At 32.5% G+C, this 5,494-nt stretch overlaps 1 protein-coding gene across 5 annotated transcripts in view; it reads right to left on the bottom strand.

The window, feature by feature from the left end:
* Positions 1-5,494, bottom strand: part of LOC102674375 — a 234,505-nt gene that overhangs the window by 192,160 nt on the left and 36,851 nt on the right. The window lies entirely within an intron of this gene.

Here is a 5,494-nt window from a genome sequence, read left to right as displayed (position 1 = left end):
TTTTTTTTTTTTTTTAAATTGGCAAAAAGACGAAAAATAAATCGATCATGAATTTTTCCATCCGAGGAAATTAAAATTAAATGTCGGCTTTATACATCTGAATTTTTTTAAAAAAAAAAATACCTTTATCTTTCTCTCAATTTAAATTTAAAATTATGGAGTGGCAACGAGTATATACTCGTAAATTATTCCGAATCATTTGAAACCGATGAATAACTTTGAATAAAATTCAAAAGTTTGAATTGTATGTACCTTAAGTGACACCATAAAAAAAAAAATTCCATGCACTTATTGGATAACCGATATGATGTTTTAATAAGATTATTTATTGCGAAAAAGGAATTACTTGTTTCAAGTTGAAGTTAAAAGTGGAAGTGCATTCGAGAGGATCGAAAATAATCCAAACTACGTAACAGAGTGAAAATAATTTAGCAAAAGGGATTTTAGCTGTAGGATTTTTTCCAAGAAAACACTTCGCTTCGTTGCGAATACACGTCGAAACACAACAAATTGAAATTACCAAGGCTCTTGATTCACTCCTTGTTGGAAACGGTACGCTGTATAAATTGAGCGCGAGAGAACTACGAAGATTTCAATGCTTTGGAAATTCCGTATATCGCTGAATATCATAAACTGGGATTCCTGGACAATGGTATTTGCCTAAATCTAACTAAGCTTCCATAATCTCTTAACCATTCTACGGTTGATTTCAGGAGTTGTGAAACAATTTATAGATACAACAAACGGAGAATACCTTTTCATCACCTTATGCATTCGAGTCCGCCAACAATTGTTAAACAATACATCCCAAATATAAACCATGTTTACAATTCAAATATCGCTAATCTGGATACACATACAGGTCTTCTGTTTCTCGCTCGCAAATATAAATCCTTTACACAATTTTACATTTCAAAGCTATTTCTGTCCTATAATAAAATGTTATCCCTTTGTATCTTCATCGTTACCATCGTATTATTTATCAGACGGTGATAAAAATATTCTGTGAAAATTAAAACATCGTATTTATTTCATATCGCGTCTACACGTTGTGTGTAAATATTTTCGTTTATGATAAAGTGTATCAAGCAAAAAGTCAATAAAATTGCGTTACAATTTCGTGTCATTGTTGCTAAGTAATTTTTCTCCAGTTTGGAAAAAAAAAGAGGAGGAGGAGATTAAAAAAAAGAAAGAGGGAATAGTGGGACGAGGGAACGAAAAAATGAACCTATTTGAAGAATCACTCGAACGGTGGAACGATGAAAATCTCGATTCTCGAGTGGGGTAAATCGATCGCGCGCGTCTCTGCGAAACGTCGAATTCCTAATGGGGTATGAATTCTACCCCGCTCCGTTTCTTATCATCGGGGGAGGAAAAAAAGTCAAGTTTCCTGAATATTTGGCGGAATTCCGAGTGAAAGAGACAAAAGAAGAGAACTGCTCGTGAAAGAAGAAAAGAAAGAAAGAAAGAAAGAGAGAGAGAAGTCTGTTGCATCTCTAACCGAGCGTGAACTGGAAAATATTTACAGACTGGAAAATAAAATATCTGGAAGGGAAGAAAAAAAAACTTTATTCGACCATTATATCCTCGACGATTGCGCAATCGTGCAACTTAAAAGTTGAAAAAAATGGTTAAAATTTTATTATGAAATATTGTAAAAGTGAAAAGTAAATCGTAAAAAATCATTTAGAATTTAATTTACTCGTTTTATTATTTATAAGATGTTTTAAGATTTCGAGTTAATTAAATCTTTTAAGCCTCGTTGAAATAATTCGTGCATTAATTATGGGAAAATGGGAGTTAGCTTTCGAATTCTATTATTTACCATCGAAACTCAGTCTTGACTCGAATAGTTCAAGCGGATCCGCTTATGACTATGCCAATAACGATGAACGTGCAGTAATTACTAATTTAATTAAAAGGATCGTTAATTACACGAACTTTAAGTCCCTTTTCAGCACCTCTCTTCAGGGACATTATTTACAGAAAAAATCAAATCAATCTGAACTTTTTATCACGTGTAAATAAATATAAATCATTTTTAATCGTGCTTCTATGTAGAATTAATTTGTCGATTAAAAAGTAAAAAAGTTAATGAAAATATTATAAGAAACGATTGCATCGTAAGTTTTAATTTTAAATTTTAAAACAGATTCGCTCAAAAATCTCCACTTCAAATTCCAATCTTGCATCCGTAAGAAAATTAAAAATTTCTACGCCCATCTATCTACGCGAAATTGCGATGCACTCGACAAACTTGAAGCGAATGTCGTAAGAAACTAAATAAAGATCGAAGGAAACATAAAGCAAAGTAAACGTACAAACATTTGTAACATTTAAAGACCGAATGCCTAAATGATATACATGAAAATGAACACGTGAAATAATATAAAATATAGATAAAAATAAAAATATAAATAATAATGTAAAAAAATCTGAATAATTTAAAAAAATAATAATTTTTCATGTAAATTCATTAAACATAAAAATATCGTGGAATATTTGACCAAAATTTTTAAATAAAATATTTATATAATCGGATAGCACGATGCAAAAAATAAAATAAATTTATCGCAAAGACCATACGAGAATGAAATTCTAATCGATCTATACACAAAATGGAAAACTAATTTCGAAGGGATTTTATTTAATCCATCTTATGTAACATGAAATATTTGCAATACACGGGATTATCCATTGAAATCTTGATAAAAATGTACACAAACTCGTGTTTGAAGCAAAACAGGACACAAGAAAATTATCCGGTATACGTGACATTTTATGATGTTTTTCAAATTAAATCTCTATCGATAAAATTATTCCCATCGTTAATTCCGTAATAATAAATGTAATGAAATACCAATTTTTCTAGATAATGATAAAACGACCACGTTCGACATTGTCAAAATTATAAAAATCGGAATGAAAAGACACACGGTGTAAGAATACGTTCATTCCCGTCGGTTCTCCTCACCATTACCATAGCCAGGTTTTACCCTCAACCCTTTTCAACCACGGTTCAACCTCTTCCTTTTACCTTGAAGAGTGATAGCTTTCGAAACGTTACATTATACACTAGGAACTCCTTTCGCTTGTACATCAGTTCATCTTTGTCTCCTTTAGCTGTCGGATAAAGAGAGAACGATGATCTCGGGGAAGGGGAAGGAAGTCGAAGAAGGAAAAGAAAAGAGGGGAAAGAAAAAAACGACGGGGGCAAAGAGAAGTTTCAGGATGAAAGGGTAAGGGAAAAAAGATCAAAAAAAGGAAGGAGGAGGATGGCAAAAAGGAGAAAAGCAGAAAAAACACGACCAGGGAACCGGCAGTATACCTAATATATTATCTATATGCGACGAGCTTTATGAGCTTCAACCCTCTTACGTCCAAGCTTTCCCAGACGTGTTTCGTCGTCTCCTTAAAAGTAAACTATAATCTAACCACTCGTGCTCGCAGTATTAGAATCTTCCTTTCCTGCTAGAAATCGTGCTCTGGATTTCTTACGCGAGGATTTTAATATTCGAAATAATTCTCCAAACTCGTCACATCTATATAAATTTCACGTTAAAAGGAATCGTAACTTACGTTTAAACTTTAATAATTTATCTTAATTTGTTACAAAATTCCTAAATTAAATCTGACTCTGGAATGTGGCGTGTCTTAGAAGTAAAAGAACGATGTGCCATTTCGTTTGTTTGAAGACGCTTTGAAGAATAAAGTTGAATAAAAGATGAAAAGTGCACATCGAAGAATAGAGAGACACTACTAAGTATAACCTTACCAAATTATATATAACTTTCTGCATAAAGTGAATAAAGGAAGTAGTAATCCTTGGAAACTACTATACTATACTATACAGTGGAATAACTCTCCCTTTGTAATAAAAGCGAGGATAGTTTCTTAGATCCTTTGGTGTTGGAAACCGTAAAATCCGTAAATCGACAAACAAAAAAAGTTACGACTTCCTTTCATAAATCAGCTAAAATATACGTTTATGATAACTCGTTCAAAAAAAAAAAATACATTTCATATTTCACTTCACAGTCACCATCGCGCGAGATTTATACGATACGTTTAAAAATTTCGAAAAATTTTTTTCAATCCTATATACTTCTGATTGCAAGTATGTTTGATGATAAGCACACCTGGTCAAATTCAATTATACGATTCCCGAGGGCAAGTAATCCAATTTGCACGTCATCAAGTCACACGGTGAAACTAGTTCGAAGAGCGAGGCATACAACCGACCACATGTATCAAATATTGAAGTTCCTAGATTGGCCCCAACTGCCCTTAGGGATACCAAATATCTGACAGATTCTGAAAACTCTTGTCAAATTGCGGTTTGTAATTAACAATAATCTGCATCCGAACAGACAATAAGATTCGAAATCAACACAAGCACGAAACGATATTGAATTTTTCAAAGAAATTTACCCTTTTATTCTCTTTCTTGCGCGTATATTCCTTGTCTATCTTCATTTAACGTTAACTTTGGGAATACGTAATAGAATATAAATCAGGTTTCTAAAGATTTCGAACGGTAAACTCCCTCACTGAACTCGTACTTCACTATTACAGCAGATGATACGATATTTGCGAGACTTTGCTCGATATGTATACATAGTTGCACGATTCCATCTAGCAGAAATAACCAATCAAAAGCGTTCCTTTCAGAGAACTTCTTACAGTATATATATATATGTATTTTCACATATCTGTATAAGTAACTTCACTCCCAGACGAAAAGCCAGACATCTGGCATATGTCCCGTACAATTCTAGGACATCTTAAGAATTTGAAGATCATTTTCATTGAGAAATATCATCATCAGTCGAGATTTTCAAACACTATTTGAATATTTGAATATTTTCATCCGAGTAACTCTTATCGTTGGTTTGATGATTATCAAAGCAGATACATCATATATCTGTACAGTGTACATTCCATTATAAAGTTTGTTAACGATAAATGTGTATTTTCACGTTTCTAAGACGCGAATGCTATTTTAACTATTTATATAAAAGAGCTCGGACGACGAGCAAATTTTTGTTTGCGCAAATAATTACGCCATATATTTCTTGATTAACATATTAATTGATCAACAATGTTATCGTTATTGTTTTTTCATAGTTATTTACAAGTTATGACAACAGGGGATCGAGCAAGTAACAATTTCCGAATAAATGTTATTAATGTTGATTTCACGATTAATCTTATCGAATCTAAATTTTTCGTCCAGTTCGTTATTTATATGCAAATGAAATTTCAAAGTTAATTCAAAATCATAGGATAAGGACCACGTTGCGCGCAAGGATAATAGGCGGGCATTAAAATTTAACATAGAATCAACACAACACGATTGGTAGAAAAGTAATCATTCGTAACATTCGAAATTCATTTCATAAAAACCGCTATCTTGGAAACGCGATTCAAACTCGTGAAAAAAACAGCAACTTCGATCGGATAAATAAATTAAAACTATTTATTACATTCGATG

The sequence above is a fragment of the Apis dorsata genome, unplaced genomic scaffold (genome assembly GCF_000469605.1).
Source record: "Apis dorsata unplaced genomic scaffold, Apis dorsata 1.3 scaffold_50, whole genome shotgun sequence".
Taxonomy (NCBI): domain Eukaryota; kingdom Metazoa; phylum Arthropoda; class Insecta; order Hymenoptera; family Apidae; genus Apis; species Apis dorsata.
The sequence above is the reverse complement of the archived record's forward strand: the minus strand, read 5'-3'. Positions and strand labels throughout refer to the sequence as shown.